This window comes from Rhinoderma darwinii, chromosome 1, assembly GCF_050947455.1.
Source record: "Rhinoderma darwinii isolate aRhiDar2 chromosome 1, aRhiDar2.hap1, whole genome shotgun sequence".
In the NCBI taxonomy this organism is placed as follows: domain Eukaryota; kingdom Metazoa; phylum Chordata; class Amphibia; order Anura; family Rhinodermatidae; genus Rhinoderma; species Rhinoderma darwinii.
Window position 1 is genome coordinate 168517161 of NC_134687.1, and position 23980 is coordinate 168541140.

Sequence of the window (23980 nt, forward strand, 5' to 3'; positions counted from 1 at the left end):
CAAGTCCAGCTTATCAGACCCACGTCTGTAAAGGTGGACGGCAAGCCTACATGAATCCACGCATCTCACTGTACAAGATTTCTGAAAAGCCTCTCAGTGAACAAACATAATGAAGTTGATTATATGGCTCTCTACCATTGTTTTTTTTTTTTGCGATCTACACAAACACTTTTATACACCAGTATATACTGTAAAGATGTTCTGTTACCAGTTTAATACTTCCCTATATCATACCTAATCTAATAAATGCTTTGATGTAGGTAACTACTGTTTGTTTTTGAAAAACATTTATTAGTGACAAAGTTATAATGATTTTTACATTTATGCAAATTTTTTGTAAAAGCCCAACTTTATTCACAGCACAGCGTGATCTCGTGACATCAAGCTGTTCCCTTACCGGAACGATGGGAGAATGACCAAACATCGGCTCCAGCCGTGCCAGGATTGCTGCTGAGGAGGATAATCATCTTGGCACGGCTGAAGCCGATGTTTGGTCATTCTCCCGTCGTATCCGATGGCAGAGTGACGTTACAGCATGATCTCATGAGATCACGCTGTGCTGTGAATAAAGATGGGCATGAATGAAGAGAAGTGTGTGACGCTGATTGGTCAGCATCATACACTTTTATTTACAACGCCCACTTGGTGAAACTAAAATAAACGCCCATTTGTGCGTTTACAAAAAATTAGCATGAATGTAAAAATCATCATAACTGTTTCACTAATAAACGTTGTTTTTAAAAAAAACTAAAAAAAACAGTAGTTACCTACATCAAAGTGTTTATTAGATTAGGTAGGATATAGGGAAGTATTAAACTGGTGACAGAGCCTCTTAAACCCCTTCCCGCCGCAGCCCTTTTTCAGATTTTCATTTTCGTTTTTTCCTACCCACGTTCCAACAGCCATAACATCTTTATTTTTCCATCTATATAGTACGATGAGGGCTTGATTTTTGCGGGACGAGTTGTAGTTTTTGTAGCACCATTTATTTTGCCATATAATGTACTAGGAAACGGGAAAAAATTATTTGTGGGGTAGAAAATGAAAAAAACAGCGATTCCTCCATGTTTTTTTGCGTGCCGTTTTTACGGAATTCACTGTGCAATTAAAACAACATGTTAACTTTATTCTGTGGGTCAATAGGATTACGGCGATACCAAATATATATAGTTTTTTCTATATTTTACTACTTTTACAAGTAAAAACCTAAGTGTAAAATAGAAAATTAATTTTGTGTCGCCAAATTCAGAGAGCCATAACTTTTTTATTTTTCTGTCGATTAAGTGGTATGAGGGCTTGTTTTTAGCAGGATAAGCTGTAGTTTTTAATAATACCATTTTGGTGTACATACAACGGTTTGATCACTTTTTATTTCATTTTTTGTGGGAGATTAGGTGATCAAAAAATAGAGATTCTGGCGTTTACAATTTTTTTTTACGGCGTTCACCGTGCGGGTTAAATAATGATATATTGTAATAGGTCAGACTTTTACGGATGCGGCAATACCAATTATGTTTATTTATTTATTATTTTACTATGCTCTAGGGGGAAAATGGGAAAATATTTTTTTTTTTTACTTTTAATATTTTATTTATTTCACACAAAAAAAAACTTTACTTAACTTATTTTTAGTTTTTTTTTATTAGTCAGCCTAGGGGACTTCAACAAGCGATCATTAGATCGCTTGCATGATATACTGCAATACTAATGTTTTGCAGTATATCGTGATTCTGACAGGCATTTATTAAGCCCTGCCGGAGGCAAGGCTTAATAGGTGCACAAAGATGGCAGACTTGGGGGCCTTCATTAGGCCCCCAGGCAGCCATATCAACCATCAACACCCCCCCCCCCCCGTGATTGCGTTGCTGGGGGCGCGATGAGCTGTTAGAGTGGGTCGCCCTCTCTTTCTAACAATTTAAATGCTGCGGTCGCTATTGACTGCAGCATTTAACGAGTTAAACGAGCAGGATCGCAATGCCGCTCATTACTCTGAAGTGTCGGCTGTAACAAATAGCCGACACCCGCATTGTATGGAGTGGGTTCACTCCATGAGCCCCCTCCATACTTCCCCTACCCGGCTTTGGCGTATGGATACGTCAAATGTCGGGAAGGGGTTAATAAATGTGCCAAATAAATACTGGTAGAAGGACATGGGGTTGGATAAACTCCACACATGACGGAACTCAAGACAATTTTACATGTTCAGCCAATTCCCAATGTAAAGTAGTTAAGGTTACTGTAAGAGGGATAAAGGTCAGTGGAAAAAGGATTCCTGATTCCAGGAAGGATGTTGATAGAACCCAAAGAGAACTTAATTCAAGTGACACTACATAATGAAACTAGGATAAATTGTTGCATTTTTCACATCTCCCAGTTATCAATGCGAGGGACACAGAATATGACAGTTTTATATCTGATTGATAGATGCTAAAATAGTATAAGATATATAGAGACTGATATCCAGCATCATTGATATGATGTCTTCAATGAAAGGTCCTCAACTGCAAAAGGCGTAGCAATTATAACAACACGATAGCTGTTCCCATGGATGAAACATTATGGTGTCAGAATGATTACACAATCACAAACCGGTTGACCTGGGGAGAATACATCACAGTCCTAAATACAAAACCAAAGATAATTATTGATAATATGATAATATAGATAAAGCGCCCTCTACCTGTACAGATAAAGCAAACCAGTTACAAAATAATATAATTACCTTCAACATTACATTCCCTGAATCTAGAAAATGTATATTTAAAAGAGCCTGGTATTACGCTTTGTTAGATGGAGCAGGAATAGGATTAGGCCTTTTGAGTAGTATAGATATAGAATCATTGGATGGAAAGATTGGTGGATTTGGCCAAGTTGTATCCACAGCTATGCATATACAAGCAGGTTGGTTACCTACCACCTTTGTCTCCCAGAGGCAGTCGTTAAATTGGGATAAGGAATTTTTAAAGTTGTTCAATGATTCACAATTGACAGCATTAAAAGTTTCTACAAATTTAACAAAATTCATACATTTTACTACCTGTAGTGTAAAAGCACTATATGAGATGATGCAGAAGAATAATGCACAAGTTAGTCTTATGACTAACAATGAAAAATTGGGTCTTGTTACATCTTGACTCAATACAATGTACAGATATTTGGTGTGCAAGACAGGTTGTACATTTCAATGTAAATTAAAAAATGATCATGTGTAAATTTGTTGTGTCACCAGTAGTTTTTGGTCCACCAATACATGGACCCAAGTATTGGTTGCCTAAGTTTCATGGCACCCACATAGGTGAACAACAAGGCCTATGATCTTTCCTTATGTTCTAAGATATTAGATGGGTCGCTCTGCCATCAACATGCTCCAGTGTATGAGCCATGTTTATTGCAACACACCTAGTACCCACAGTATATTTGTATTGTAATTTCAGATAATAGAACTACTAGTATGTTTCATTTGGATAACCCTTTTTCTGGATGTTTGTCTAATGTTACTCATCTAACTTGGAACACGGAAACTTTCTCTTTTCTTCCTGACTTGCATCAACAAGTAACTTTGTACTATCGTGCTGATGCATACCCTGATTCTAATATTACTCATTCTCTAGAGGAAATGATCAAGATAATCAATCATGCAAAGCAGCTTGAGCAAAATTAGCAAATTAGGAATAAGACGCTGACTGAGAAACAGATATAAACTGCATTAGTTTGCAAGCGACTTATCGATTTGGGAACCAAGATAGAGACTAATAGCCATCATCATTGGTATGATGTCTTCAAGGGATGGTCCTCAATGGCAAAAGGAGTTTTCAACTGGATTTTCCACCCTATACTTGTCATTTTAATTATCATTATACTTTTCACCTGTTTCAATTGCTATATCTTCTGTAAAACAAGACACCTCTTTAGTTTGTTTTAACCACTTAGTGACCAGCCCATTTTAGGCCCTAATGACCAAGCTATTTTATTAGTTTTTTTATAGTCGCATTCGAAGAGCTATAACTTTTTTATTTTTTCGTCTACATAGCTGTCTGAGGACTTGTTTTTTGCGGGATTAGTTGTACTTTTTAATAGCACCATTTTAGGGTACATATCATTTTTTTATTAACTTTTATTAACTTTTTTTGGGGGGGATTATAAAAAAAAACTGAAATTCCACCATTGTTCTATGCGTTTTTAAATTGACGCCGTTCACTGTGCGGCGTATATAACATGTTACCTTTATTCTTTGGGTCGGTACGATTACGGTGATACCACATATGTAGAGATGTTTTACGACTTTTGCACAATAAAAACACTTTTGAACTAAAATTATTTCCAAGAGCCGTAACTTTTTTATTTTTCCACCAATGTAGTGATTTTTTGGGCTTGTTTTCTGCGGGACAAGACGTAGTTTTGATTGGTACTGTTTTGGGGTGCATGGGACTTATTGATTCATTTTTATTATGACTTATTTGGGGGGCAATGGAAAAAAATTGCAATTTCGCCATTGTTTATTGCGGTTTTTTTGTACGGTGTTCACCTTGCGGTTTAAATTACATATTAACTTTATTAATGGAGTCATTACGGTCACGGCGATACCATATATGTGTACTTTTATTTATTTTTTAAACTTCTACTAAATAAAACCACTTTTTATGGAAAAAAATGGTTTTATTTATTTTTTTACTGTAATTTTTATTATTAATCTTTATTTCACATTGATTACTTATTTTATTAGTCCCACTAGGGGACTTTACTGTGCGATCTTCAGATCGCTGCTATAATGCTTTGGTATACTTCGTATACCAGAGCATTATTGCCTGTCAGTGTAAATCTGACAGGCAATCTATTAGGACGTGCCTCCGGCGCGTCCTAATAGGCATATGTCCAGGGCAGACCTGGGGGCTTTTATCAAGCCCCCGGCTGCCATGACAACCCATCGGAGACCCGCGATTGTATTTGCGGACCGCCGATGGGTGACAGAGGGAGCTCACTCCCTCTGTAAACAAGTTAAATGCCGCGGTCGCTATTGACTGCGGCATTTAACGGGTTAAACGGCCACGATCGAAGGAAACTTCGATCGCGGATGTTGGAGCAGGAGCCCAGCTGTCATCAGACAACTGAGTCCCGGCTCCAGCCTGCACGGGAGACCCGTGCAGGACTTAGACTAGGCTCACGTGAAAAGGCGTCAGCCTAGCCTAAGGCCCCTTAGTGACGAACGTGAAAAGGCGTATGGTTGGTCACTAAGGGGTTAACATAGTTATGTAGGGTAAGAAGGGGTTAGGAAGGCATAGACTAACAAATATACTTCATTTGTTCTTTAGATAAATGATTTACAGTTGTGAGAAAGAATCTCAAGGCAAGTTTGATGATCCCACAGTTTACACGGTTACCCGTGTTAATCCGTGCTGTACCACAGTATACACTGTAACTCATGATAGGGAGATTCCACAATCTAATGGCCACTATACTAGTATAGCATGGGATAGGAAGATCTGAGCTTCCATAGGGGTATCCAGTCCAATATGGACAGAATAGTTGAATACAGTATTTTGTCAAAAAGAGGGGAAATGTAAAAGTAACTGAGATTAATGTTTATAAAGTTTATAGCTTTTTATTGATCAAATAGTATCAAAACAATTGTATCAATTACTAGTGAAGTCCTCCTCTAAAGGATGTCTCATAAGCAGTTTTGAAATAAGCTGTTTTAAAAGAGGAACAGATTCTGCCTCTCTTACACAAAAAGGATGTACATGGCATCCTGAGTGTCACAAAGCGGGTTAGTGGACCCACTAGGCCGTACCGCCGTAGCGGGAAGGCAGCTGGCCAAACAACAGGACACCCCAGAAATACAATGTCCCGTACAAGGGTACCTGAATAGTCCAGATGGTGGCCGCAGCTCTGGCACAGATGAGATGGGTGCAGCAGATGGCGCCAAACGTGGCGGATGACACAGGAGCCGCAAGTTGCGCCAGACGTGGCGGATTCCTCTGGACGTGGCAGATGACACAGGACGTGGCGGATTCCTCCGGACGTGGCAGATGACACAGGACGTGGCGGATTCCTCCGGACGTGGCAGATGACACAGGACGTGGAGGATTCCTCCAGACGTGGCAGATTCCTCTGGACGTGGCAGATGACACAGGACTTGCAGATGACACAGGACGTGGCAGATGACACAGGACGTGGCACGACTAGATACTAGGGCAAAGCACGGGAAACAGGAACGGGGAACAAGGTACGGGTAACAACAGGAAAGGGAAACACTAAGGGACCATTTGCAAGACAGACTGGGAAAACTAACAACGCTCAGGCATCGAACTAGAGGGCTGGACCCCTCTTATAGCCCAGGGTACTCACGGGTCAAAGGTCGTTCAAGATGTCCGGTGCGCGCGCTGCCCCTTTAAGAGCGGGGACGAGCGTGCGCGCGCACCCTGCGGGCTCCGGCGGAGGTGAGTGGATGCAAGTGCTGGCGTCTCCTGAGGAGGAGGCTGGGGCCAGCGCTTGCCGACTCGTGGCTGCGGCTGTCAGCGGGAGGCTGGAGCTGACAGCCCGCAGCCACGGACATTACAGTATCCCTCCTCTTACGCCCCCTCTTCTTGGGACCGGAGCGAGAGAGAAACTTCTTTAGAAGAGTAGGGGCATTGAGGTTCTCCTCTGGCTCCCAGGACCTCTCTTCGGGACCAAACCCCCTCCAATCCACCAAATACAAGGTCTTTCCTCTCACTCTCTTGGTGTCCAAGATCTCCTTTACCTCAAAGATGTCCGAGGAGCCGCTGGGAGCAACCGCAGGGCTGGGAGTCTTGGAATAGCGGTTTAGGATCACAGGCTTCAGGAGGGAGACGTGGAAGGAGTTGGGAATCCTGAGGGTAGGAGGCAGCCAAAGCTTGTAGGCGACAGGGTTGATCTGCTGCAGGACCTCGAATGGTCCAAGGAACCTGGGAGCGAACTTGTATGAAGGCACCTTCAAGCGAATGTTCCGAGAGGACAGCCAGACTTTAGTCCCCGGAAGATACTGAGGCGGCTCTTTTCTCTTAATATCTGCCTTTCGCTTCATGCGATCTACTGCCAGCAAAATAGAGGACCGGGTCTGTTGCCAGATTTGCAGGAAGTCCCCATATGCAGAGTCAGCAGCGGGTACCTGAGATGAAGTCGACACTGGAAGAGGAACTCTGGGATGTTGACGGTACACGATGTGAAACGGAGTGGAGGTGGTGGACTCACTTGTGTGGTTGTTGTAAGAAAATTCGGCCCATGGTAGAAGGTGTACCCAGTTATCGTGCTGTGAAGAGATGAAATGGCGGAGATAATTTTCCATGATCTGGTTGATCCTCTCAACTTGCCCATTGGATTGGGGGTGATAGGCAGAGGAAAAGTCCAATCTCACGTCCAGTAGTTTACAGAGTGCTCTCCAGAACTTAGAGGTAAACTGAACCCCCCGGTCGGACACAATGTGAAGAGGCAAGCCATGCAAGCGGAAGATGTGCTGAATGAAGAGACTTGCCAGACGAGGAGCAGAAGGTAGGCCGGTCAGTGGGATAAAATGAGCCATCATAGAGAACCGGTCCACCACCACCCAGACAGTGTTACATCCTGCAGAGGGGGGAAGGTCTGTGACGAAGTCCATCGCAATGTGCTGCCAGGGGGCATTGGGTACAGGCAGAGGTTGAAGCAGGCCGGCAGGCTTGGAGTGAGTCACTTTGTTAGAGGCACACACCGTGCAAGCAGAGACAAAGTCCAGAACATCCTTAGGTAGCGTGGACCACCAAAAGTGACGAGCAATCAGGTCTCGGGTTTTACGGACACCGGCGTGCCCAGCAAGTTTAGAACTATGTCCCCAGCGGAGAATTCTTCTCCTGTCCGCCAACCGAACAAAAGTCCTCCCAGGGGGGATGTCTCTAACCTGCAGAGGATTAGCAGTGACGATGCAGGACGGGTCTATGATGGTCTGGAGGGACTCCACCGTGTCTTCCGTCTCAAACGATCTGGACAGGGCATCGGCCCTCACATTCTTGTCCGCGGGACGGTAGTGGAGCGCAAACAGAAAACGGGTGAAGAACAGCGACCACCTGGCTTGACGAGGATTAAGTCTTTGAGCGGACTGAAGGTAAGTGAGGTTCTTGTGGTCGGTGAAGATCAGGATGTTGTGAGCAGCGCCCTCCAGAAGATGTCTCCACTCCTCCAGAGCCAATTTGATGGCCAGCAGCTCCCGATCTCCAATGGAGTAATTGCGCTCAGCAGAAGAAAACAGTCTAGAGTAGTAGCCGCATACTACTGCCTTTCCTTTGGAGCTCCTCTGGAACAGAAGTGCACCTGCACCAACACAGGAAGCGTCCACTTCCAGTGAGAACTGCCGAGATACGTCGGGATGATGGAGGATCGAGGCTGAAGTGAAGGCACTCTTCAGGCTATTAAATGCAGACTCTGCCTCTGGAGTCCACACTTTGGCGTTCACACCCTTCTTGGTAAGGGTCGAGATGGGAGACGTCAGAGAAGAGAAGTTAGGAATAAACTGCCGGTAGAAATTGGCGAATCCCAAGAACCGCTGTATGGCCCTTAAGCCTTGGGGACGTGGCCACTCCAGGACAGCCTTCACTTTCTCAGGATCCATCTTGAGGCCTTGATCCGAGATGATGTAGCCCAGGAAGGGCAGAGAACTCTTCTCAAAGACGCACTTCTCCAGCTTGGCGTATAAATGATTCTCCCTCAATCGTAGTAGAACCTGACGAACATGCCTCCGATGAGTCGTCTGATCTGGGGAGAAAAACAAAATATCATCGAGATAAACAACAACACAGACATAGAGTAGATCTCGGAAGATGTCGTTAACGAACTCCTGAAACACTGCGGGAGCGTTACACAGTCCGAAGGGCATCACCAGGTATTCGTAGTGCCCGTCCCGGGTGTTAAATGCCGGCTTCCATTCGTCACCCCGGCGAATCCGGACTAGATTGTAAGCCCCACGCAGATCTAGCTTAGAAATTTTTTTAGCCCCTCGTATGCGATCAAATAGCTCAGAGATGAGTGGCAACGGGTATTTGTTCTTGACTGTGATCAGGTTGAGGCCCCTGTAGTCAATGCAGGGACGAAGGGATCCATCCTTCTTTTTAACTAAGAAAAATCCAGCCCCGGCCGGGGAGGAAGATTTTCGTATAAAACCCCTCTCCAGATTCTCCTTTATATAGGCCGACATGGATAGAGACTCAGGCAAGGAGAGAGGATATACCCGTCCACGGGGAAGAGAGGCATTAGGAACCAGTTCAATAGGGCAGTCATAGGTGCGATGTAGAGGCAGCGTCTCAGCCTCCTTTTTGCTGAAAACATCTGCATACTGAGCAAAATGGGGAGGCAGTCCCGACAGCGATTGAGGCAGAGAAGGCTTGACAGGATAGATCTGCAACAGACAACGACCATGGCACGTGGAGCCCCATTGGAGAACCTCTCCAGAATTCCAGTCCAGGACTGGGGCATGTAGTCGAAGCCAAGGCAGGCCCAGCAGAACAGGATTGATGGCCTTGGGCAAAACAAGGAACGAAATAAATTCAGAATGAAGTACTCCAACCTGGAGCAGATTTTAATAGTATAGTATAAAATTGGCTCATATGGCCCAAAAGTACATATGTTCAGGCTCAGACAAGTGGTCAGGGATAGGAGACGGTCTATTGAAACGTCTGTCTGAAGACCAAAACTCCTCTTATAGTATATAGCCCTAACAACCACTCGCTGAAAAATTGATTATTCCAGCCTAACAGGCTCACAGCCTATGGTCAAAGAGAGAGGGTATATCAACAGTCCTGGTAGCAGACCGATATTACCCTTTAATGGTTTCAAACTCTAGGACCACAAGCTGAATGATTAATTACAACCCTATGCGTTTCAATGCCACTGTTGAATGTGACAAATCATCATTCATCAATCATCATCAAATGGCCATTTGTATTAGAGTCGTGCACGAGCCGGGAGGAATAACGTTAGCACTAAAATCGTGCTAACCGGCACCTAATCTGAACCTGAAACAATCCCTGATGATTTGTCACATTCAACAGTGGCATTGAAACGCGTAGGGTTGTAATGAATCATTCAGCTTGTGGTCCTAGAGTTTGAAACCATTAAAGGGTAATATCGGTCTGCTACCAGGACTGTTGATATACCCTCTCTCTTTGACCATAGGCTGTGAGCCTGTTAGGCTGGAATAATCAATTTTTCAGCGAGTGGTTGTTAGGGCTATATACTATAAGAGGAGTTTTGGTCTTCAGACAGACGCTTCAATAGACCGTCTCCTATCCCTGACCACTTGTCTGTGCCTGAACATATGTACTTTTGGGCCATATGAGCCAATTTTATACTATACTATTAAAATCTATTTTTAATTCGTTCTAATCAGGCAGTAAACTTACCAATTCAGTGAACGAAACACAATATTATATAAGCAGCAATTTATTTATACTCCAACCTGGAGCTTCAACGGCTTGGTCTTAGAGATAATGGGATCAGGCTGAGGCAGTCCATTAACAGAGGCAACAGCCAAAGATGTCTCCAGGGGAACTGTGGGCAGCTGAAGATGATCCACAAGCTCTTTCTGGATAAAATTTGCAGCAGAGCCAGAGTCAAGATAGGCAGAGACTTGATGTGTCCTGTCGCCGGATACCAGGGTCACAGGAATAGTCAGTTTGGAAGCAAATCCTCTGTTAGATTCTGTTCCACCTAGTGTTGTCTCTCCAACCAATCCCAGGCAATGGGGTCTCTCCGGCCTCTGGGGGCACAGACGCACAATATGGCCTCCATGGCCACAATACAAACAAAGTCCAGAAGTGTGTCTGCGTTGTTTCTCCTGGGTAGATAATTTAACATAATTACTCTGCATCGGGTACTCTGGTGGGACGACTGAGGAGGATTGCGGGACAGCAGAATCCAGCCTGGGAAGTTCTCTCCCCCGGAGAACCTCTTGGGAACGTTCCCGGATCCTCATGTCGACACGGGAGGCGAGTAGGATAAGATCGTCCAGGGTAGATGGCAGATCGCGAGAAGCCAGCTCGTCCTTGATCCCTGAAGACAGTCCCTGTCAGAATGTAGCCACCAAAGCCTCGTTGTTCCAGGTCAATTCAGCAGCCAGGATACAGAACTGAATGGCATACTCGCCCACGGAGAGGTCTCCCTGGTGTAGGGTCAGCAAGGATGCAGCAGCCGAAGAAACTCTCCCAGGTTCCTAAAAGATCGAGCGGAAGGTCTGTAAGAAGCACTGCAAGTCCCGGGTCCCTGGTCCCTGATGTTCCCACAGAGGATTGGCCCATGCCAGGGCTTTGCCGGTAAGGAGAGAGATGATAAAGGCGATCCTGACGTCATCCGAACAGAAGGACCTGGCATTTAGTCTGAAATGGATCAGGCACTGATTCAAAAATCCCCTGCAGGACCTCGGATCTCCGTCATAGCGTGGCGGTAGCGGCAAGAAACATAGGGGGTTTATACCGGTACAGACAGGAAGTGTAGCAGGCGGAACCGCAAGAACGGGTGCGGTGATGACTGTGGATGGAGCAAGCAGCCGATGGGCTATGGCGCTCACCGACAGGAGGAGCTGGTCTTGTCGTGACTGGAGATCCTCCATCTCAGCCAGCATGGCTTGTGTAGTCAACGTCTCAGGTTGACCAGTGGGGTCCATGGCCTGAGCGTACTGTCACGAAGTGGGTTAGTGGACCCACTAGGCCGTACCGCCGTAGCGGGAAGGCAGCTGGCCAAACAACAGGACACCCCAGAAATACAATGTCCCGCACAAGGGTACCTGAATAGTCCAGATGGTGGCCGCAGCTCTGGCACAGATGAGATGGGTGCAGCAGATGGCGCCAAACGTGGCGGATGACACAGGAGCCGCAAGTTGCGCCAGACGTGGCGGATTCCTCCGGACGTGGCAGATGACACAGGACGTGGCGGATTCCTTTGGACGTGGCAGATGACACAAGACGTGGCGGATTCCTCTGGACGTGGCAGATGACACAGGACGTGGCGGATTCCTCCGGACGTGACAGATGACACAGGACGTGGCGGATTCCTCCAGACATGGCATATTCCTCTGGACGTGGCAGATGACACAGGACGTGGCAGATGACACAGGACGTGGCAGATGACACAGGATGTGGCACGACTAGATACTAGGGCAAAGCACGGGAAACAGCAACGGGGAACAAGGTACGGGTAACAACAGGAACGGGAAACACTAAGGAAACATTTGCAAGACAGACTGGGAAAACTAACAACTCTCAGGCATCGAACTAGGGGGCTGGACCCCTCTTATAGCCCAGGGTACTCACGGGTCAAAGGTCGTTCAAGATGTCCGGTGCGCGCACTGCCCCTTTAAGAGCGGGGACGTCTCCTGAGGAGGAGGCTGGGGCCAGCGCTTGCCGACTCGTGGCTGCGGCTGTCAGCGGGAGGCTGGAGCTGACAGCCCGCAGCCACGGACATTACACTGAGATATTACAGATGAAAATATTGTTCTGTATTTTGTGCTGAGAAAGAACTTGTAAATATATAAGACAGAACATAGATAATATCATGTGATATTCTAGACATAATTAAGCAGCTTTACTTCATGTAAAAGTGACGTATATATCCTACTGTTGTAATTATCTGATTGGTTGATGTTTTTTTAACTGAAAAGCAGTACGTTATACACAAACCTGAAACTCATGGTTTTACAGAATCTGCTCGATACACAAAGCACTGTGTGCCTGGGTTATTGTCCGGCCATATATTGAATTATATATATATATATATATATATATATATATATATATATATATATATATATATATATTTGATCTGCCTGTGAGAGCAACTCCATCAGTAGCAAAATAAAAGAGTATACACATGATTTAAAAAAAAAAAAAATTAACAACCTGTTATTTCAAGTTAACATCTTATTTACTGCTCATAGTAAAAGGAGTAAAAAAAAAAAAAGTTACATCTAATTTGTTTCTTTGCATCCTCCTCATAAAAATTATATAAGTTAACATATGTTAAATAAGGAATAGAAATGTGAACCGAGCCTTAGTCTATACAGGTTAGTTTGAAATAAATAAAAAAACAAAACACAACAGTTTTATTCTGCATATGATTTGAGACCCCCCTCTATCCCGCCCTTATTTGAAGGTAATCTTGTTTCTAAAAGTCTACTTATTTATAAAATGTTAGCATTCATCCATCCATACATTCATTCATTATCTTCAAGCTATAAAGTACCTTGACAAATCCATTTCACAAACCCATCATTGTCTTCCTTGAAAGTTAGTTTTGCTGGCCTGGTGCTTGCTAACCACACAATAAAATCATATATAATTTGTTTAATAATCTTCTCTTAACAAATAGTACAGTTCAGTACATATTAGTGATATAATCATTAACTGCATACTGTATTTGGAATCGTTGCACTTTTGTTTTGTTTTTTCCCCATTGAGTTCAGTGGGTAGGTAAAAGCCACAACAAATATTGTGATTTATGTGGCGGAAAAGCTGTAATTCCGCTGCAAAAATCGCAAACTTAAGGAAAAACTTTTTCCGGTTTCAATTTAATAAAATAGTCAATACTTACTTCCCTGGCATTGGCATAGTGATGGCTCCTTGTTTTCCCGGCTATTCTCGATACAGCATGGCCTCCTGGGATGACGTTCATCCCATGTGACTGCTGCAGCATACCAGACGCTGTAGCGGTCACAAGAGATGCCATGTAATAACTCGAAGCCGAGCTGCACGAAGACACGGGGGACGCGTCACTATTGCAACACTAGTGAAGGTAAGTATTGCAGCGGCGATTCCGGAGAAAATTTGCACCAAAATTTGGTGCGGTCTTTTGACTGGAATTCCCTGCGGGTTCTAGGTTAAATACACTGTGTACTTTTACTCAGCAATGTGACCTGTGCTATTTTATTTTACCCCTGACCTTGTTTCACTGAATCCTGATTGCGAAATACTGATATAGGAGCACAATAAATTGTTTTACCATGTGTTACCATTTGCTTCATGTATTATATTTATTTTGAGAACATTTTAAAACAAATGATAGTTTAGACACAAAATTCAGGCAACGTAGAATAAATATACAATTGATCTGAAAATCAGAATCACTTTAATATGTTAAATAAACTGTTGGCTTGTTCATCCAAGCATCAGCACTTTAAGTGTCGAAAGTGTTCATGCCATAAAAAGTTTTCAATTAATTCTTTCATAAGAATTCTCTTAATAATTTGCTGCTAGCTATGTAGAGATTATTCCTCTGATATTCACACTAAGCTTCTCCTTGTAATTTATAATGACAACCAAAATTATGAATAATATTTCCATTAGGCACTGAAAGCTAACTGTCTACATTAAGGCTTTCAGGCACTTCATTCTGAAATTGTTTAAATTAATTATGCAAATTTTTGAATCAATATAATTCTGAAATACTCAAGGATTGAAACAATTTAATAATGAAACTATACTTGATCAAGATTGGTGTTTCAGTAGCACTTTTTACCAATCACAATTATATTACCTGTGTAGTACAGTTTTTTTTTCTCTGTTTACAAAGTCCAATTGATTTCTTACAATGACTTTTCGTTTAGTTATGTAGATTCTAAAATGTTACATAGTCATGTTATGAATATATTTCATACTGTCAAAGCATAAGAAAACCTAGTGTGTATTGACAATGTTCATTGGTTTTAAGGCTCGGAAGATAGATAGCTATCTTATGAACATTTTAATTAAAATTAAAAGTGTTTTTTGGGGGGAAAGGAATAAATGTAAAAATTTTAGAAAATCCAATTCAATAAAAAAAATTCCATATTTTTCTATCACTTATACATCGGCTGTTACAGTATCACACATTAGTTTACTATTTTATACCATTACCTGTCCTGAGTCCCGGATAACCCCTTTAACCACATGATGACTAGACCAATTTTCGGTTTTTCATTTTCGTCTTTTCATTCCTGCATTCCAGAAGCCATAATTTTTTTATTTTTCTGTCGACGTAGCCGTATGAGAACTTATTTTTTGTGGGACAAGTTTTCGTTTTTCAGTGCACATTTAATATATCATAAAATGTAGTGGGAAACTGGAAAAAAAAAATCTTTATGGTGTGAAATGGGCAAAAAACGGCAATGCCACCATAGTTTTTTTTTATTTATATATATTTTTTTATGTTTTACTACTTTTAGGGTATGTTCACACAGGCTATTTTCAGCCATATTTCGTCCCGAAAAATGGCTGAAAATCGAAAGCAGAACACCTCCAAACATCTGCCCATTGATTTCAATGGGAAATACGGTGTTCTGTTCCGACGTTTTTTTACGCCTCATTTTCAAAAAACGTTGCGTAAAAAGATGCTCCATAAAAAGAAGTGTATGTTACTTCTTGAGCCATTTCTGGACTCAATAGAAAAACAGCTCCAAAAACTAACGTAAAAAAACGCTGCAAAAGACGCTAGTTTGATTAAAAAACGTCTGAAAATCAGGAGCTGTTTTCCCTTGAAAACAGCTCCGTATTTTCAGATGGATTTTATTAAGTGTGTGAACATAACCTTACAAAGAAAATACTATTTGTTAAAAAAAATTGCTTTGTGTTGCCACATTCTGAGAGCAATCATTTATTTTTTCCCGTCGAGCGGTGTGAGGGCTTATTTTTTCCAGGGCAAGCTGTTATTATTGATATATATAAACTAGAGAAAAAAGGAGTCCATTACTATAAATTTTAACAAAAATAGAACATTTCTTTATTGTAAACAAAATAGAGAATCTAAAAAACAAGTCTATATCTGGATCAACGTTTACATGCACATTGTCAAAAACATGTACAAAGAGTATATATCGCATGAGAAATCACATGATTTTTATATCCGGATTAGAGATGTATTCACTCAAGTAGGTACATGTCAGAAGAGAGAGAGAGTAAAGAACTCATAGTGAGAGTTTAAGAGTAGTTAAAGTGACAGGTACGGTAGGTATATATAGGTCCCAACAAGACCTTGGTAGTACACTTACCCATGCTAAGTGGCGTGGTTACGTGACCCAGAAGGTGAGGTAGCACCCCGACGCGCATTTCGCAAGTAGCTTTCTCAAGGGGTGCCATTTCCCTGTCAATACCTGGTTTAAATGACGGTCCATAGTAGTCAGATGGTCTGTTCACGGCCAATCCAATGCTGGTCAAACGGCGCATGCGCGTGATTTCAGTGAGGACGCGAGAATACCGCCGCCGGGTGTCATCGCTCATCCGCGCATGCGCGAATCCCCGGATGCTTCACCAGGGAAACGGTGCAGGCGCAGAGAGCGATAGCTGACGGCCGACGGGGGAGTCTGCGTCCCACATCACAGCTCATGCGCTACCCCAGCACAGATACGACACGTGAGTAAATGTCGAATTATATTTTTAAAAAAACAATCTAAGTGGATGTACAGGATGTAGTTCATTTGCATCGATTATAATAAAGTATATTGGTATGGCAGGCTATGTATTAGTACCCACTAGTGGATGCATTCGATCAAAAAAAGAGGAAAGAAATAAGTACCAGATAATGTAAAGAGTTTAGTGACAGGCAGAAAAGAAAAAGAAGAAGAGTTACAAATAATATGAATTTATATATATATATATATATATATATATATATATATATATATATTCAAAGTGAGATAGAGTGACTCGATAATAAAAGTTATTATAGAAAACTCAGACATTATATTAATCATGATACGATAGCTCATACAGAAAGCAAACGTGAGTGAGGCGATACATTGTACGCAATTCAAACAAGTGTTAAGGTGCCAACAAGGCCACGATGAAAAGAAAGATATATGACAATCGAAAAAATTATATTAAGAAGTAAGTAATGCAAAATAATCATAATAGTGAAATGCAACCACTAATGTAAATTGCACATGCCCATAAAGACTAATAGAGAATAAATAAATAGAAAACTAAAGAAAAACTGTACGGTTGGTCCCTCAATTCGTTCTTTCCCAAGCCATCCCTGGATCCATATTGGTAATGCGATCACACATTTGTAAAGGCCGAAGAGAGTTATCATACTAGGTTAGTATCCGAATCAGAGTATAGACATAAACAAAACATTAAGCACTTTATTATCCAATAATTTAAAATACCAAACATTAAAAATAATAACACAAAAGTAAAATGAAAAAGGCAGAGACATCAAAGGAAAGCTGCAAAGCTCAATTTTTCATTCAAACCCAAAGGGGTCATAGTGCCCAAGGTCGTGATCCATCTACATTCCTTTTGGGCCAACAAAGTCCTCAAATCTCCTCCTCTGACACCACAGTGCACCCTATCAATTCCCTAACCTTAAAGCTTTTGGGGTCTCCCCCATGGCACAGCTTAAAGTGTTTAGGGATAGTTTTAACAATGTTAAATCCTCGATTTCCTTTGCAGCCACTATGTCCCTGACATGTTCTCGAACTCGAATTTTAAGTTGTCTAGTTGTTAATCCCACATAGATTTTAGAGCAACCACATGTGGCGTAATAAATCACGAAGGTGGTACTGCATGATATATATTGTAAGATCTTAAAGGTTCGTCCACCACCTGCCGATTCAAAAGTAGTTGCTCGAATTATATTTGCGCAGGCGATGCAATCACCACAGGGATAGCAGCCCTGGGTAGGGCCTCTAGTTGAAAAAGGGCACAGCTGCTTAGGAACGTAGTGACTTTTAACGAGAATGTCCCTAAGATTCCTACCCCTCCTTGCTGTCATCTAGGGATTTTTTGGCAAATAAGTCAAAAATGCCTGTTCTGTTTGTAGTATGGGCCAGTGTTTTTTCAAAATTGACCGCATCAGTTGCCATTGATTATTAAAGGTTGATATAAATCTAACGACATTATTATCCTTCAGCTTTTTCCCAACCCCTGCAGAGTGTAACAGGGTTTTCCGGTCTGTGTTTTTTGCTCGCCTATAGCCATTTTTAATGCATCTATGGCTGTACCCTCTTTCCCTAAATCTAGATTGTAAGTCCCTTGCTTGGTTCTCAAATGTAACCTCTGAGGAACAGATCAGCCTCATCCTGAGAAATTTCCCAACTGGGACTTTAAACGTGGAATGTACATGTGCCGACATATCATGTAACAAAGAATTAGTAGACGTCTCTTTTCTAAACACATCCATTTGTAACACCCCATCGGTATCCACTTCTATGGAAATGTCCAGAAAATTGACTTTATGTTTGTCAGCAATGTACATGAGTCTAATGTTGTGATCATTGACATTTAATTCCCGCATGAACTGTAGAAGTTGTGCCTCTGTCCCTTGCCAGATTATCAATAGATCGTCAATATAGCGTAACCAGCACTGCACATGGTCCATGGTTTGGGCGCCGCCACCATGCAGAACCTGCCTCTCTCAAGCTCCGAGAAACAGGTTTGCATATGATGGTGCGCACGCCGCCCCCATGGCAGTGCCCTGCTTCTGGAAATAAAGTACATCCCTGAATACAAACAAATTGTGAGTCAGGATGTATTCCAACAATTCCACAATTAAGTCTCATATTTGGCTGTCCCAGTTGCTCATTCCCAGGAAGAGGCGGACTGCATCAATTCCATCCTTATGTCTGATGCAGGTATAGAGGGACTCTACATCAGCTGTTACTAAGAACATATCAGGTTCCAAGGTTATCTCATCAATTCGGGTACGTACGTATGTGGTGTCCTTCACGTAAGAGGGTAAGCATTCGACCATTGGTTTTAAATAACAGTCGATGAATTTGCATATAGGATCACACAATCCTCCTATGCCTGACACAATCGGTCTCCCGGGGGGGGGGGTATATTAGGCTTTTGTGAACCTTCGGTAATAAATAAAAAGTTGGAATTTTGGGATAAGTCACTTATCCCAAAATTCCAACTTTTTATTTATTACCGAAGCTTCACAAAAGCCTAATATACCCCCCCCCCCCCCGGTAGACCGATTGTGTCAGGCATAGGAGGATTGTGTGATCCTATATGCAAATTCATCGACTGTTATTTAAAACCAATGGTCGAATGCTTACCCTCTTACGTGAAGGACACCACAGACGTACTTACCCGAATTGATGAGATAACAGGCCTTCACAGATTTTCTTAGAGATTATCCCTTCCTTAAATGCCAAGTTCAAAAATTTCCCTTAATTCAATGGAAAAAATCCCCACTGGGTTATGTCAGTTTGGAATAGGTATGCTTATCTCTGAGCTGCCTGAATACCTCCTTTTCATATAGCGTAACCGGCCAAATAACACTGTTACCCCCTTTGTCCGCTGCCTTATATACAACGTCATCATATGACTGTAGTTCTTTCAAAGCTATCCGTTGGGAAGCTATCAAGTTATCATGTTGCTTGTTGAATGAGATTTGCTTGAAATCGTTTATCACTAATTTAGTAAAAATCTCCACTTGCGGGCAGATGGACAAAGGGAGAAATCTCGTTGAACGAGGTAGTACTGATTGGTTGCTATGAGAAAGAGAGAGAGAGAGATTAATGGCATATTCCATGGATGTGCCATACATTTCTAAAATAGGAATACCCGTTTAACTGTTTTTAATGGGGTCTTGTGAATATTTGTATTTTCAATAAAGATTTACTGTATATGGAATATTTTGGTGTATTTTAGTTCTTTTGGGGCTTGCAGGTTATATATAAAACAATATATATATAGTTGTTTAGGGGATTGGTTGCCATGAGAAAGTTTGGATTAGTACCAGATTATTAGAAGTATTTTTGTGCTGACTTTAAAAAAAAGAAAATATTTTTAACGCTATAAATAGATTTAGAATTCCAGTAAAGATTTCATTATTATGGTAATGTTTAATTAAAGGGTACCTTCATTGTGACTGGCATTGTCATCTCCCGCCAGAAGTTTAAATCTGGAAACCGTCAGGAAATGCAGCCAGCACATTTGCTAGTATGCATGATGCCCACAGTGTCTCATTTAATGTTCCTATCTGTATGCTCGAAAAGCTTTGTGCGTTATACTGTACCTCCCAATCTACATAAACATTGGAGGTACCCATTTAACAGCAAAATCACAACACAAGAAAATGTCCAAGATGCATCACAATGGAAAACAAATCAATTTTTTTATATATGACGATGCAAAAATGTTAAGAATTTGGTTATATGATTTTTTTAAATAAACAGAAACCAAGAACACCTGTCAAGAATACAATTCATAGGCTTAATATGGAATTATGCAATGCATGCCACCATTTTAAATACATCTAGGCAGCATAACATTAGAATTTAGCACTGGCTGTGTTATTTGAGTCCAAGAAACCAACTCCTCCATCCAAAACACAAAGGCTTACCTTGGTTCTTTTTTGGAAAAATAATTCTTGCAATGTTTGCACCACACAGAAAGGTGAAGGGCAGGTGATGATAGATAGATAGATAGATAGATAGATAGATAGATAGATAGATAGATAGATAGATAGATAGATAATCTTTTTTTGTTTTCTTTGTCTGATTATATCTTCTGCAACTACATTTTAATTCAAAGCTATGTACACCTAAAAATTATTTTTCGTTTTTCAGATACAGCTGCTTAGTATCCTGGATATAGAGCAGCTGTTTCTGGTTTAGAAACCTGTATCCGTCAGGTCAGCAACACTGATGGGTTCAGTGACAGTGGGTCCTGCGTGTCTCGATATGCAGGATCGAGCTGTTACCGATCACATCTAAGTTCATACCTTAGATGTGATAGATTACAGGTGGATCCTGTGTGTCAGAGACACGCAGGACTCGCTTTCACTGAAACCGTCAGTGCCGCTGACCTCAGGGATACAGGTTTCAGCACTAGATATACCTGCTCTGTATACAGGATACAAATCTCAGAAATTAAAAATATTTTTTTAATAAAAAGTAATTAGAAAGTTGCACCAAACACACCAATGCACATTTATATATATACACTACCGTTCAAAAGTTTAGGGTCACTTAGAAATATCCTTATTTTTGAAAGAAAAGCACAGTTTTTTTCAATGAAGATAACATTAAATTAATCAGAAATACACTCTATACATTGTTAATGTGCTAAATGACTATTCTAGCTGCAAACGTCTGGTTTTTAATGCAATATCTACATAGGTGTATAGAGGCCCATTTCCAGCAACCATCACTCCAGTGGCTAATGGATGATTACAAAACACTTGAAAACCCTTGTGCAATTATGTTAGCACCGCTGTAAACAGTTTTGCTGTTTAGAGGAGCTATAAAACTGACCTTCCTTTGAGCTAGTCAAGAATCTGGAGCATTACATTTGTGGGTTCGATTAAACTCTCAAAATGGCTAGAAAAAGAGAGCTTTCATGTGAAACTCGACAGTCTATTCTTGTTCTTAGAAATGAAGGCTATTCAATGTGAGAAATTGCCAAGAAACTGAAGATTTCCTACAACGGTGTGTACTACTCTCTTCAGAGGACAGCACACACAGGCTCTAACCAGAGTAGAAAGAGAAGTTGGAGGCCCCGCTGCACAACTGAGCAACAAGACAAGTACATTAGAGTCTCTAGTTTGAGAAATAGATGCCTCAAAGGTCCTCAACTGGCAGCTTCATTAAATAGTACCCGCAAAACGCCAGTGTCAACGTCTGCAGTGAAGAGGCGACTCTGGGATGCTGGCCTTCAGGGCAGAGTGGCAAAGAAAAAGCCATATCTGAGACTGGCTAATAAAAGGAAAAGATTAACCCCTTAGTGACCAACAATACGCCTTTTCACGTTCGTCACTAAGGGGCCTTAGGCTAGGCTGACGCCTTTTCACGTGAGCCTAGTCTAAGTCCTGCACGGGTCTCCCGTGCAGGCTGGAGCCGGGGCTCAGCTGTCCGATGACAGCTGGGCTCCTGCTCCAACGCCCGCGATCGAAGTTTACTTTTATCGCGGCCCGTTTAACCCATTAAATGCCGCTGTCAATAGCGACCGCGGCATTTAACTTGATTACAGAGGGAGTGAGCTCCCTCTGTCACCCATTGGCGGCCCGCAAATGCAATCGCGGGTCTTCGATGGGTTGTCATGGCAGCCGAGGGCATGATAAAAGTCCCCAGGTCTGCCCTGGACATATGCCTGTTAGGACGCGCCGGAGGCACGTCCTAACAGATTGCCTGTCAGATTTACACTGACAGGCAATAATGCTCTGGTATACGAAGTATACCAAAGCATTATAGCAGCGATCTGAAGATCGCACAGTAAAGTCCCCTAGTGGAACTAATGAAATAAATAATAAATGTGAAATAAAGATTATTAATAAAAATGACAGTAAAAAAATAAATAAAACCATTTTTTTCCATAAAAAGTGGTTTTATTTAGTAAAAGTGTAAAAAATAAATAAAAGTACACATATATGGTATCACTACGACCATAATGACTCCATTAATAAAGTTAATATGTAATTTAAACCACAAGGTGAACACCGTAAAAAAAAACGCAAAAAACAATGGTGAAATTGTAATTTTTTTCCATTGCCCCCCAAAAAAAGTCATAATAAAAATGAATCAATAAGTTCCATGCACCCCAAAACAGTAACAATCAAAACTACGTCTTGTCCCGCAGAAAACAAGCCCAAAAAAAATCACTACATTGATGGAAAAATAAAAAAGTTACGGCTCTTGGAAAGCGACAATGCAAAAGCAAATAATTTTAGTTCAAAAGTGTTTTTATTGTGCAAAAGTCGTAAAACATAAAAAACCTCTACATATGTGGTATTGTCGTAATCGTACCGACCCATAGAATAAAGGTAACATGTTATTTACGCCGCACAGTGAACGGCGTCAATTTAAAAATGCATAGAACAATGGTGGATTTTCAGGTTTTTTTATAATCCCCCCAAAAAAGTTAATAAAAGTTAATAAAAAAATTATATGTACCCTAAAATAGTGCTATTAAAAAGTACAACTAATCCCGCAAAAAACAAGTCCTCATACAGCTATGTAGACGAAAAAATAAAAAAGTTATAGCTCTTTGAATGCGACTATAGAAAAACGAATAAAATAGCTTGGTCATTAGGGCCTAAAATGGGATGGTCACTAAGGGGTTAATATGGGCAAAAGCACACAGACATTGGACAGAGGAAGATTGGAAAAAAGTATTATGGACAAACGAATCGAAGTTTGAGGTGTTTGGATCACACAGAAGAACATTTGTGAGACGCAGAACAACTGAAAAGATGCTGGAAGAGTGCCTGACGCCATCTGTCAAGCATGGTGGAGGTAATGTGATGGTCTCGGGTTGCTTTGGTGCTGGTAAAGTGGGATATTTGTACAAGGTAAAAGGGATTTTGAATAAGGAAGGATATCACTCCATTTTGCAACGCCATGCCATACCCTGTGGACAGCGCATGATTGGAGCCAATTTCATCCTACAACAGGACAATGACCCAAAGCACACCTCCAAATTATGCAAGAACTATTTAGGGAGGAAGCGGGCAGCTGGTATTCTATCTGTAATAGAGTGGCCAGCGCAGTCACCAGATCTCAACCCCATAGAGCTGTTGTGGGAGCAGCTTGACCGTATGGTACGCAAGAAGTGCCCATCAAGCCAATCCAACTTGTGGGAGGGGCTTCTGGAAGCATGGAGTGAAATGTCTCCTGATTACCTCAGCAAATTAACAGCTAGAATGCCAAAGGTCTGCAATGCTGTAATTGCTGCAAATGGAGCATTCCAAGACGAAAGCAAAGTTTGAAGGAGAAAATTATTATTTCAAATAAAAATCATTACTTCTAACCTTGTCAATGTCTTGACAATATTTTGCAACTCATTTGATAACTATAAGTGTGAGTTTTCATGGAAAACACAAAATTGTCTGGGTGACCCCAAACTTTTGAATGTTAGTCTATATCTATATATATATATATATAGAAAAGAGAAGGCAGCAGCACTCACAAAGAACCCATTGAACAGGTGCCCAGCAAAACGTCCCGATCCTCGGACGGGATGTCAGATATATCAAAAGAAAATTTGCAGCACTCCAATGTGAAGAAAATGGTGGTTTATTAAATCCA